Genomic DNA, 14,244 nt, shown 5'->3' on the forward strand with positions numbered 1-14,244 from the left:
TGTGTCATTACTACAGTCTCTGAATCCATCTGCCTTGTGAAAGTGACGCTGAAGAGGGATGAGCTAGCACCCCATTACAGTGTATGTGTATCTGCATCTGTTCAACCAACTTAAGTCCCTCTATTGGTATCCGTACTTGGAATGAGTGGCACCTAAACCAGAAGTGGTCCGGACTGACCTAAAGTGGTTAGTTTAATTTACGTTATTTGTACCCGCTGCTCGTTTCAGCAAAGTACTTGCTCAACCCTGCTGCTGACCTTTTGTCGGAGGGGACAAGCAGAGAGAAAATTATGACGTTCTTTTACAATACAACAGGGTTAGTTTTGTTGCCAAAGGGTGATATAACTTACATGACTCACCACTGATATAGATTTCTTAAGATTAGCTCAGGCTGCGACTGCTTTGCTTGGACAACTTCCAGGCAGTTGGCAGCCAGTCAGACTGAAATGATCAGCGGCAAATAGGGTCAACGAGAGATTCACTTCAAGCCAAAGACAAACCGATTTTTTAAAATCTGCCATTGCATAATAAAATATGACTTTTTTTTCAATTACGGATTCTTTAAATTCTTCTTAGACCTCACTTCTGTGTCTCTGCCCAGAAGCACTTAAAGGAAAAGCTTGACCGTTTTGGGTATGCACTTTTTTTTCTTACCTGCCGAGAGCTAAATATATCGCTACAGCCATTAACTAATTAACTTAGCTTAGCAAAAAATTCTACTAAAACATGTATTAAAGGGGCTGTATGTTACAAATTATATCAATTTACATGTATTCATCACTTTTTATTGGATGATGACAAGCCTGTGGATGATTTGTTAAAGGTATTTTATAGCTGCTGGATTTCTTTGTGAAAAACTCAGGTCACAATTTCCGCAGGAGGCTGTTCTTCATTCTTGACTATGTGGAGTCAGGACAGAAGGTGCAGCAGGTCTCTGGCCTGGAAGTCCATGCATGCTCTTGTTGCCGGCGTGCAGCTGAAGTCCGGGCGGGGGCCGGTGGCAGTTTCTCAGGTAGTTGGGAGCCCTATCCTGCAATGAACTGTCCTGCCATTTGGAGTTTGGGTCCTTTTGTTGTCCGAGAGACGTGTCTTGTTGTGTTTAGCCATTTTGTGAGTCTCACAGAGAGGTCCTGAAGACGCCGGGCTGGCTGCAACGTTTTCCAGTCACATGCAAATTAAAGCATTATTGATAACCTTGCGATGTTCTTGTCCGTCTGCAAAAAAGTAACTAAACATACTTCCAAAATATCAAACCGTTCCTTTAAAAGGTAGATGAGCTTATAAACTTTACAGAGAGCTTGTGTAACTTTGTCAAATAGGTCACAGCTAGTGCGGTATGTACTTTATATAAATAATACACTAAATATGTCTTTGGTATCTGTCCTCCTTTGCTGGTGTTCATCTTTGTCTGATGAGCTGCCAGCAGGCTCTCAGATCTCTGACAACAGGGCTTGCAGCCTGAACTAATGTCTGTGCATCAGCATCACCAGGGACTCATTTAAACCACCTTATGTTTTACAACAAAAGGAATTTCCCCTTTAAAACTGCAAAAACAGATTCCTTTGGTCACCGGGGAGCACCCGTAAAGACAACAGTGACACATTTTCACTGCTCAAGTTAATGTGGCGAACTTGTTAGCAAACAGTTGCCCAAAGTTATACATCCAACAAAGCAACATTAGCATCCATATGGAGTCATATAACTGGCCACCTGGCCTCTTTAACTCCCTTTGTTTGTTCCGCACCTGAGGGAAGTGTCTGTCTCTTTAGCTGCCAAACGTGCTGCTGTGGTCACCAGGTAGCCGCTAACTTTGTCTGTTTGGAGCCAGGCAGGTTGTTGCAGGTTTTAAAACTTTTACTATAAAAACAGTTGCTCCGTGTGGCTGTGAAGCAGCCGGTGAAGTCGCAGGCCAGAAAACCAAAACGATGAGCTAAAAGAAGCCGCTTCGGGCGAAGCCGTTCACATTACGCATAGCAATTGTAACCACTGTTTTTAGAAAGATGTTTTAGCTGCCTTCAGTACTGTCTTACTATCGATCCATCCATCAATTAGCTATCACCGCTTATCCGTTAGATTGGGCTAGAGTGAAAATAATAAATGATAATAGCCCTCAAAACATGCATACGTTACACATATGATGAGTAAAAAGGAGAGAAACAGGATTCCTCCGGGAAAGATTGCTACTAAACAGTCATTATTCCTCTGTGGTTGATGGAAAAAGGCGGATTCTTTAGTTCTGCTCTTTTGTCTTTCTTGAAGTCCTTTATCCTTGAGGTCAGAGGCCACTGGGTCTGTGTGTGTGTCTCCAACAAAGACACAGTATTTGTGATTATCACCACTGATTTAACTCAAAGGTTATCGCTTCGACAGCTCTCTGTCTTTGTTTTTACGGTCTCCCGATAACCCGCTCGTGTTTGTTTCGAGGCTGCATTGTGCATTCCTACAGATCTGATTCACTTACTGTGTAATCCCCCCCCCCTCATCGCCTCATGCGCACACCTCTTTGACAGCACGTCGAGACATCCTCAGATCCACGCAGTCTGTTAGGATCTGAAAAAGTCTTGTCGTCTTTTCACATTGGCTGTCCACGCTTCCTCCTCCCCCCCTGCCTGCCTGTGTCTGTCTGAAGTCTGCATGTTTCCGTCTATACGTCCTGAACCATATACAGCTTTTGGTTTGCACGTGCATTCCAGCGCGCCGGCATGTGAAAGCGCTAGACGAATGCTGTTATGATGAATGCTGTCGAGCCCAGTGGTGTCCAGGCCGGGTCAGTCCGGGCCGTGTCAGTGAAAAGGCCACTGCGTGATTCACAGCCGCTGCCTCGCGCACACCCAGCGATGATGGATCAGAGTCGGAACAGAGAGAAAGAATTAGAGATGGGGGGGGGAATAATGATGGATCAGATACAAACACACAGAGAGAACGATTCAGAGATGATATTAAAACAGAAAAAGAGGACAACAGACCACTTACCAACACAATACATCATTCTTCCTTGCTCCCAGAGCATCCCGACACACTACAGGCGCACACAGACACCTAAAAAGGGAGGTATTAATGAGCTCAATGGAAATGCTGACATTTAGATAGAGCGGAGGAGGAGGGGGGATGTCATGCGGGGGAGGGCGTGAGAGGTGAAGCCGGGGATAGATTTTGTGACTTCATTTTGAATGATTAGTCATAACAGCAGGGCGTCCAAATGTCAGCACCGTCAAGATTGGAGGGTCTGTTGTGTCTGTGCGCGCGCAGTGTGTGTTTGGCCTTTATGTCACTAATGACGATATACTTACGGTCATTTGTTTATGGCATTTCACAGACAAAGAGGGGACATCTGAATGGAAGCGTGCGCACGTGTGTGTGTGCAGACACGCGTATAAACGCGTCGCCCTCTGCGCCGTAGCCTCGATATTTTCATGTAATTACCGTGTTGAATCCCGCAGCTGTGCACTGAGGGTTAAAACACACAAGTCGGTAAACACACGCACGGTAAAGGAAGGTGAGACCGGTCGTTGCACCAAGGTCTTCACCCCTAGGTGCGCTCGAAATGTCGCAGAGCAAAGGGGGAGATCACCTGTGTGTGTGTGTGTGCATATGCATGAAAAGCCATCATCTGTGCTCATCAACAGCAGATAGCTGATTCATGCTACAAGCCCCCCTCTCTTCCTGTCAATGTCACGGATCATTTGCCGTAACACATTGTTTTGGTGCTGCTGCTGTTTGGCCTTGCAGTGCGCCGTCGATCTAATATGGATGAACTGAGCCGAGCAGAGCCGAGCTGGCGGTGTAGCTGCACTCCGTCAGCCTCCCGTCTGCAGCCACACGGCCTCCGGACCCCACGCTTTAACCCAGACTCGGCTCTTATTTTGACTTTGCCGAGGCGCATTTTCGTTTCTTTTCATTTCGTTCTTCCTTGAAATGATTTTGAGATTAGATGTGATCAAGTTTTAACACACACAGTTTGACACACACATCGCATTCATTCTCGGAGGTCTGCACCTTTATCTTTCCCATTTTTTAGCCATTTTTCTCATCACATCTCTGCTTTGGAAACACACGTGGACGTTCCTTCCAGGGTGCACTTCCAGCGGACAAAATGTCTGTCCCTGTCCACATCTGCTCGGACAGTTTCGTTGTCATGCAAAGTCACGTGGGATAAAGTTATTTGTTATGCATGTGGGAACCACATACTGTGACAAGCAGATGGCTGTTATTCAGATCACTCTGCATGCATACTTTCATTCAAGTCATTGTGACATCCAGGCACAATCAGCGCACCCTTCTCTTTACAGCGTCTCCCTGTTGGTCTCCCAGTTTCTCCCTCCGCCTTTGTTCCTCGTTTCTGTCGAGACATAGGATGGTGATTCTCATTTTGTATGCGGCAATTAGGCAGAAAATTACAGAACTCCAGCATATCTGGACTCGATGTAACGAGGGTGGAGCGTATGCATGCATGCATCCGTCTCAGGCAGATCCACACCCACACATAGCTGGGCTGCGGTGTCTACCATGGGGTATTAGGAGCTGTGAAATGTTGAGGTGTGTGAGTTTATCAATATGTATAAACATCCCACTCTACCTGCTGTATATTTAAATACCAAGGCCACAGTTTGAAGCATGCAAAGCCTTATTGACAAGATAAGCCTCAGCCCTGACAGACATCCAAGAATAACGATGAAAGCAGACAAAAAGAAGCACGCAGACGGATGGCAGACTATAACTACAGCATTTGTGTGATATGACAGCAATACAGACCGCAACACAAGTGGGCGTTTGTCAGCTGCCAGAACATGTGTTTTGTCTTCAGCTGCTGACCATCACCACTTTGCCCCCCCCCCCCCGGTGCACAAACACACACTCACATATCACATATTGACAAATGGGCGGGACGGTGCTTTCGTGATCCAGTGTAAGGAAAGTTAAAAAGTGGAAGGGAACTTCAAGGAAATGTCCCACAAGGGATTGTGTGAAAAAAGAGGGGATGGGGCTTTGCAGAGGTGAAGGCTATGTGGAGAGGAGAAGCCAGACAGTGAAGCTCAGAAAGATTTGTTTGATGAAAGCGAATGAGCCTGAACTGGGAGGGAGAGGGTTATACAAGAAGAGAGCGAGAGGGAGGAGAGTCTTTTTCCAAGTAGATAAATAATAAATGTGATGGGGTTGAGTGAGCTATCTTATGGCCGCACTCTAATACAACAGGTCAGGGGTCATTGTCTTGATAGCCAAGCCCCGGCTGTAATTCCACTTGTTTTGGCAGCTTTTATCTCTCCCCCTCGGCTCCTTTGCGCAAACTTTATTTATGCTCCGTTTTTTAACTCGGAGCCAGGAGAGAAGAGCACAACACTTTGTCATCTCGGTGGGATCGCCGATGATTCAGTCAAAAAACACCTCCGAGGAGGCAGCGCAATAAAATAAACAAGGAAAGAGGGGATGTGCAGAGGGAGACGGACAAGAGGAGAAATAAGGAGGAAAGAGCCTGAGGATAGCTGAAGCGATAGGAGTGGGCAGCACAGAGCCAGACGGGAAGGAGGGAGGAAGACGGTAAAGTGTGAGACGAGGTGGGGGCACTCATGCACCATTATCTCTTTTGGCACGTTGCTTGCTGCGCTGAAGCACCAGGTAAAGGCTTCGCTCCAACTGGTGTTATTCATCCTGAGCATATGTGTGAGCGTGCATCCAATCCCCTCACATCCTCGGCTGAAAACGTGCTTTAACTGTGTCTAATTTAAGGCATTTAACTGACGCTCATCTTAAAGGTCCTATATTGCGGAAATGTCCTTGCCTTCTTGACTTTAAAGCAGGTCATGGTGATATAAAAATACTGTAAAACGCTCAATCTACAGAGAGTCTTTGTTCAGAAACTGGGTTTCAGATGAACAAATTGTTTCCCTGCTTCGGGGTTTCGGTGGTTGATTAGCAACTGAAAAGACGATGGATAGCGAAAATCCAGCCATATTTCCATATTTAATAGCCTATTTGCTAAGGTTAGCACATTACTGTATTAGAGAGACGTTTAGACAGAGGGTGAAAAGAGGACGGTAAAAATAATGTGTTTTTTGAGAATTAAAGCATGTAAAAATGTCAAAATAGACACAAAACATATTAGTATGGACGTGAATTAGCAGATTACGGGACCTTTAGGTAATTGCATGTGTTTGCAAATCATGCTCTGCCTTCGGGGAGTTCTTTTTCTTACTCTGATTGAGGGCCAAAGTCCGCTGAGGCAGTGTGATTTCCGATTTTGGGCTGTATAAATGAAGTTGACTTGACTTGTCCGGCCATGTGTTTTTATGTGCACACACATCACATCGTTCAGTATCTTCTCTTCTCCTTGACCTTCCTTTGCATCCTGAATATTCATCAGCCCCTATATACGCATGCATGATTAAGGAGAACTTGGCACAAATGGGTTTAATATTAAAATATACTGTAACGGCAGCTCCTGTGTGCGCGCTCCATATTGATGTCTGTGTGTCAAGACGATTTCAAGCTACGAGAGCTGGTTCTTCCCTCCCAACCTTGATCTCCTCATCCTGTCTCACCACTCCCCTTCCGTGTTTTGTCTCTCGTCTCTTATCTTCCTCTTCTTCCTCTCTTGCGGCGTGTACCGTTCTGTATTCTCAGGTGTCGTGTTATACAGTGTGGATCTACCCCTGACTTCAGGGAGAGAGCAGGAAAAAAACACAACAAATAGAGGGAGAGGTTAGAGAAGCTGTATTTGTTTGTCACCGCACGCATCTTGTCATGTCATACTTTGCATGCATAAGGGTGCGTGTGTGTGTGCATTTGTTTGTTCTCCACGGGCGTGCGTGTCTTTATCCGTGCGCTTATGTTTCCTCTGCATGTTTTATGTGTTGCACTTTCAAGCCGTAATAAACTCCCTAACCCCCCACAGGCCCCGAGGCTTTGCCCTTTTGGTGTTTGCTTCTCTTTGCTCTCATTTTTGTCTGAAACCTGCGCTCTCTTATCATCCCCGCTCACTCTTCTCGCCATCGCTCATTCTCTCCCTCGCTCTCCCGTGCCTCTCTCTCCCCTTGTGAAGTGTGCGACCTCTGCAACTTTATTCCGCCCGTCGCCTGGGACATTAGCCAGAGCGGGTCAATGAATATTGATGAGCTCATTCGGAGCGCACTCAGTAAAGGCCAGACACAGAGATCTCTGGATCCCACGGCTCCAACCGGCACTCCCAGTCCAATACACTGACATGCCCACATCCCGTGTTCTCCCCACCTTTCTCCCTTCCCCATCTCTCCCTCTCCCTCTCAGGTCAAGGACTGAGATAATTGCCAAGTCACAGAGAAGATTATCAGGCAGATTTGTTGATGGGGGCAAGAGTTCGCTTTTGTTTACCTAACGCCTCATACAAATTCAGGAAGAAAAGATGCACGCTTGACTTAACAACCTCACGAGTCACATTACCTTGATTGGATACGCAGGCGCAGTGTCACTTGTGATGCAGATAATTTTAGATGCATGTTGGTTTCACAAGATTTAAAAAAAAATCTCCACTAAATTCTGATTAACGGGAACGCCTGCATCTTAATCGTTTTGTTGTTTTTTTTTTGCTTGTATCTACTTTCCTGTGTGGTCATTACCATAGACCTTGCAGTGTCAGGGTCAGCCGGTTTATTTTTGCTCTAGTTTAAGTAATTGTTGACCACTATGCTGCCCTCCGAAGCCAAAGAACATATATCAAGTAAAAGATAGCCACAGCTAGCCTTAGCTAAAGCTAAAACTAGATTTACTTAGATAGCGTATATCTATAACTGAAAAATATCCTTTCTGTTGAACTGACATCTTAGTGAATACTTTGTTAATCAACGTAACTAAATGAGGCAGCTGCTAAAACATTTAAGAGAAAAATATACAGCGACATTTTTGCTAAAGCTAACGTAACTGCTAATTATGCTACTGATGCTCTAAACTGTCATCTCAGCATAAAAAATTATGTATTATTTTGATTTTAAATATGAAAAACAGACCCGCGCAAAACAGACTGACCTTTCATTCCTAGGAAAGACTTATAAATAATCAAAATAACATTTCTGTTCTTTGACATTGTAGTTAAACTGAACAAGAAAGCTCAAAGGATGCATTATTAAGTCCAGTAAATGCATCGTTTGGGAATTATGCAGGTTCTATGGCAACAGTTTTTGGGGTAAAATAATGAACCTAAGGGGCATAAAATGAAGACATTAAAACCTTTGTCTCTATATAGCATGCCAGCCAAACTTTAAACCTTTTTTCCTTAATTGTGCTGCACTGTTACTGCCTTCTGTGGGCATTGTGTATGTAAATAAGGAAACCTTAATCAAATATTCACATAAATTGACTACTGTGCTGGCAGAAGCACAGGTGGTCTCAGGGGAGGGTCAGTGGTGCCGCCATGTTTAAAACAAGACAGTGAAAGTGCCCTCTTGAATACTCCTTATGTATATAAAAATGATGCCCTCTAGGGTGCCCTTCCAGTACCCTCTCTGCACGCTGATGTCCCACCGTATACAGCTGATGTCCCACCGTATACAGCTGGTACAGCTGAGTCCACCACTGGGCAGAAAGGAGGAGTAGTGGGTCAAGTGCCCACCTCCGAACGAGTACCTTGCCATCTCCAGGAGTGCCGTTGGCTTTGCGACAAGAAGTAGACTTCAGGTTGAAAAAATAATTTGCCTTGTGGCACAACCTGTCACAACATTTCTACATCAAGTCATTCACAACAAGTCATGACAATCTTTATTGTAAAACCTCCAGAAAACAGTAACCTGAAGAAAGACTTGGCCCAGTTTAATTTAGCAAACTGACACCTTTAAATGATGTAGTTGACTCTGGAGCATTTCCCCTGTCCCGATATTTTAATTAAAAAAATGCTATCCTCCATTTATCCCGCTCATTTGATGCAAAGGTGGGAGTGATGGCGCTCACCGTCGTGATTGGCAGCGGTAACAAGATGTGACGAGCGGGAGGGAGAGAGCTGTCGAGACAGACAGCGATGGCGACACTGATCATTAACCTGTCTACCACAGTGTTGAACACGAACGTGATGATGTGTTCACCGAATACTTCAGCGAGTCGTTCAGGGGGTCATCTCCTGTCAGCCGTGAAGACGTGACATCATATCAGACCTGGCACGTAAAATGGTGGCTTTGTTGGCTTTATTGAGTGCTGGTGACCTGTTGACACATGTACCTGTGTCATTCCTGCCTGGAGAAGTAACCGAGTAATACAAGTGTCGTTTTCCATTACTTAGATGTTTCGTATCTATTACTGGGCTGTTTTGAGGCAGTCGATACCAGAAGTCTGATTGAACACTCTCATAGGCTTTGAGTCGTCAGCTAAATGTACTTTCAAATAACAGTTGAGGCAGTCTGTAGAAATAATCATTTACTTGTGTAATGTGAGGGAGGAGGTCTGAGTTTTAAGGCATGTTTACAGCTCGGCTCCATGGTTGCTGATGTCAGTCTGTTTGGGTCATGGTTTCGCTCACAGCTTTGGTCCAGGCTTGAGCAATATGGGAAAAAAAGTATCATATTGCGCAGTTATGTTGACAGATATTGCAATATGAGTCAATATTTGTACCGTACAAGCTCCCTTACGTCTGGAGAATATTATTTGAAGGTCAGGGCGTCTCTTCAGAACCAAAATGCTTCGGCTGCAATGGTATGTTTTAATTTTTTCTCCTGCTATTTGGATGTTGCACGTGGCCATATTGTGATTTTGATAATATTTGAATTAATTGTTCAGCCTCAGTCCAAACTGAGATATTTCAACAACCACTCGATGAATTCCTGTTAAGTGTGGTTCAGACATCCGCTGTTAGCACAGGGCAGATTTTAATTACTTTGGTGACATTTCATATGGAGCCATCATGAGGCTGATGTTTACCTTTTTGACATGGACATGACGGTAATTTACAACACCATGGGAGGCTTTCTAAAAAAGGAAAAGTGGAAGGAAGGAAAGAAAAGGAAACAAAAATGACAGTTTCAAATGCAATCCAGATGTAAAAGTACTCTAAAGGTGCAGATACTCGGTCTGTGCAGGTGTATTAGCATTTTCAACTCGTAGGTCGACAGAACCAGAGTCATGCTCCTCTGGAGGTGTTATTGATACCATTCAGCCACTAAGTGTGGCGCACCACCCCACATTGCAATCACAGCCACATGGTGTTTTGTAAGATAGAGAGGAACTTCTGCTGAAGTTTTTGATGTTAAAAGTTTTAAGTGGTAATTATTAAACTTTCAGACTTCAGCAGCGGCAGTTATTCAGGCTCCTAAGTGCCACCAGTTATTGCTCAGACATCTGCTGCTGATTATCAATGATTGAGCTGTTTGTATTCAACATTTCCAGACTAGAAATGTGTCAGGTTTTTCTGTTTCTACTCCGAGATGTTGTTTGGATCAATTACAGCAAAGCATACATACCATGTGTCAGCCTGATTGATTGATCACAGTAATCTTACGAGCTGCGTGTGATAGACGGGCTCCCATCTCGACTGTGATCCATTTATTCACCATAAAGATGACTATACACAACCCTCACACCTTAAATGATTAGCCTCTGCTGCTTGGGTGGTTGAATAGCAAATATAACCACTCCTATGTACAGCCAACAGTTTAAAGTCGTTTGACAATTACGGCAGCTAATACATAATTGTTACGCATTGATGCATGCGTTTTATTTAAGATTAATAGGAAGTGAAATAAACAGCCCCTGCTGGGGTTATTCATTGTCATCTCTAGTGTGCGTTAATAAATTGACCATTATCTTTATTTGTTTTGACTCAACCTCTGTGACACTGAAAGTTTAATCAGTCCTGGAGGAGGTTTCTCATTACAAGTGGGGTGAAATCTTTCAAGCAAGCTCCTAATTGGCATGTACTGACTGACACTTTGGCCCCAGTTTTCTCATTTAGTAGCTTAATTGTATGATGCTGCGGTTTGTCAGTGAGAAGAATAAATTGGCGCTCGGACAGAAATAACTCTGAGAGCAGCCGATAGACACGTAATATTTACTTTTTTGGCTGTAACTCTCATATTGATTGTTTTTGTGAATATATGTGAATCCTGTTAAAAATGAGCACTATATTAGTAGACTTCTCAAAAATAGTACATTTCTGTCAGGTCGTTTCCAATAGGCTGTTCGGTATGAATGGGACAATCACCCACCTTTTTCCCAGAGAAGCACTTCAGCACCACAGACACGACAGTGCTTTTTGCAGCACCTTTCACCAGGCCGGTAGTTACACAGTGCGGTTCTGCAGGGGGCTGCTGAGCGTCCAACGTTCATGTCCTGTTCTGTAACCTACACTGTAGCCTGTCAGAGAGGTGTTGACATTAGACTGACACCCCCCAATGAAACGTCCAAAGTGAACAAAAGGCGTTTTTTTGGTAAAAGGAAAGACACTGTAGTTTCTTTCTTTTGCAATCTCTTGTTTACCTTCTGTTCCTCGAGACTGGTTCTTGTAGCGCTGACATTTGACTCGGCTGGCCAACACGTCCGAGCCGACGTGACACCATTGATCAAAGTGACACCTCCACAGATTCAGCAAACAGGACAGGAAACATCAACTTCATTCCCTTATTTTCTGTGCTTTCTCCATTTCTCACGCTTTATAAACCATTTATCAAGCAGTTGTAAAGGTTTCTTTATAATGGTCATGTATTATAGTCAACATTCATTTACCATTTATTAACAATGGTTAGTGTTAAGTGTTACCAGAAGTTTTAGTAAGTGTGATAATGATGAAGTTTTCAGCCAAAGCTTACAAAGTAAACCGCCAAACCATCTGTTTCGTGTTGGTTCTTAAGTATCACCACATCAACACCATTTTCTAACTATGATTATCCACAGTTAAAGGCTGTTAAGCTTGAAGTTTCCACTGAAGGAACTCTAATTTCTCGCAGCTATTCCAGGGGTGTCCAAAACAAACCGAGGGCCACGGGCCAAAAACAAAAACAAACACCCATTTTGTTTTACTGTGAAGATGCAAAACACAACAAAATTACTTTGCACATCTGTTTCACGAGCAGGTGGGTAGAAGCGGAGTCGAATACACCACAAGTTGCGAGACAACTCACTGCAACTACGACATTTTGATACTGGACCTTCATCGGGCGAAACCTGTGTGCAGGAGTTTGCTCATGATGCTGTGAAGATCCAAAATGGTTCCCAACAGTCCAGGTTACCTTGATTGACATTGTTCCTCCTCAGTGTCACTTTGCCTCCCGTGCTCAAATTATGAAAAAGAATTAATAACTTTCTACATGCATTTATGACTTGGAAAAAAAGCATATTTTTGAGAAATTATTATAAATTTGTCCTCTATAAACATCTGGCCAATCAAATCAAACCTTTCAGTGGGTGGTTTTTCGTCCACAGGCCTCACTTTGGGCAGCCGTGATCTACAGTATCTATCAGACTTCAATACCAAAACAAAAGCGTTTGGTGTATTAAACTCAGCTGTGCATTTTTAAGAAAGTACAGTAGGCTGTCATAAGATTGGCAAGACATGGTGTAGTTTCTGTGGAGTGGTTTCTGAAATATATGTATTCCCTTTTTGTTTTGTTTTTTCATGTAGCGCCAGCCCAAACATCAAGCTGTATTAGATTTGCCTCAGTTTGCCTTAATCCAATTACAAATCATAAAACAATAACATAAAAAAACAAAAAGTAAAGGTGGCATGAGCTCGAGCCCTCTACAGACCCGGACCATGCACACGTTGGCTCCAAGCGGTTGTTGACAAACATTTTTATCGTCTACAAATAAAAATACCTCAAAGCCCGGTTCGGGGCTCACATCACTGTCAAGCAGGGCATTCTTCATTCACCCTGTCTGAGTCTAAAATTATCTACAGTATTACCTTCAAGTGTCACCTGTGTGTTGAAAGCGGTTCACGTTTAAAAGACTACAGTAGAGCGCTTTGATGTTGGAATATTTATTTAGTGAGAGTTTATTCCTTCAGGAAAGACGGCGACATATGGAGGAGAATTATTCCACAGGAGTTTATTGAAGCTGTGTTTTTTTTTTTCGGTGGCATTCGGCTGATTGTTTTTGATTGTGTGTGTGTTTGTGTGTGTGTGTGTGTGTGTGTGTGTGTGTGTGTGTGTGTGTGTGTGAGCCCACCTGCCTTCCTGTTTGCAAGGTTCTTATTATTTTTTGGCGTGTATGTGTGTGTGTCCTCCTCTAAATGGAGTGAAAGAAGTCTCATGCCAGCAACTCTCAGGAGGAATGGATGACTCCACTTTCATCTGTATAGCCCTCTCTCACACACACACACACACACACACACACACACACACACACACACACTACTGCAGTCTTTTATACTTCATCTCCATTTTTATCCTTTGGTGAACCGTGTGTGTGTGTGTGTGTGTGTGTGTGTGTGTGTGTGTTTTCACCCACGTGTCTTCTGACAGTTTTCTGCTCTGCATATCGATTTGCCCCAAAGCGCCTCCCATCTCTCTGTCTCTCACACACACACACACACACACACACACACACACACACACACACACTCCTCCCCCCCCTGTTTTATTATCATATGCTGATAGCAGGGTTAGACTGCATTGCAGTTTTTAATCAGTGGAGAAGATACCCTGTCTGACGACACAAGCCGTTTTGGACAGACTACAACACACTCTGAAATTGTTCTCTGTCCTATAGAAATGTACACGTTATTGTGTTCTTGCTGAGCTTCACAAAACTTTGGGAGTTATGAGCGAAGGCAAGAGTTCAATAAATAAACATCCTCAGCGTGTGTGCATTTTAATGTCGACGCGGTAAATCACCCCGTGTTCGCGCCATTATTGCTCTCTTATGCAATCAGAGCTCGTGAGGTTTCATAAGAAGCTCATGTACAATTTCACAACTGTGATAGTATCGCATTACACACGTGTACGGAGGTGCACGCAAGCGTTCGAGTGAGGTTTTCACGTCTTCCTGCGTTGAAGGTAAAAGGTTGCCAAAGAGCAATAACGTAGCTGGAAACTACTAGTTGTCATGTTTCATTTCCTTCCGCCTCCCCCGTCTGCTTACTTCGTTTCTGTGCTTTCCTCTCGTTTCCCGTGTCGCTGTGTATCATTTTGCTAAAAGCATGGCTACTTCCAGTCACAGTGGGCGAGCGTGTAGCATGTGGCCGGCATAATTTAACAGCACAGTTTTCTGTGCCAGCAGAAAAAAGAGAAAGAAAGTGGTTCCGAAGCTTGAAATTACAGGCGGACAGAGCTAGCAGCTTTTTGTTTGTGTGTTTGC

At 43.9% G+C, this 14,244-nt stretch overlaps 1 protein-coding gene across 1 annotated transcript in view; it reads left to right on the plus strand.

Annotated features, from left to right (window-relative positions):
- Positions 1-14,244, plus strand: part of nbas (NBAS subunit of NRZ tethering complex) — a 162,866-nt gene that overhangs the window by 123,563 nt on the left and 25,059 nt on the right. The window lies entirely within an intron of this gene.

Source organism: Pagrus pagrus (genome assembly GCF_965226575.1).
Source record: "Pagrus pagrus genome assembly, chromosome: 16".
NCBI classification, from domain to species: Eukaryota; Metazoa; Chordata; class Actinopteri; order Spariformes; family Sparidae; genus Pagrus; species Pagrus pagrus.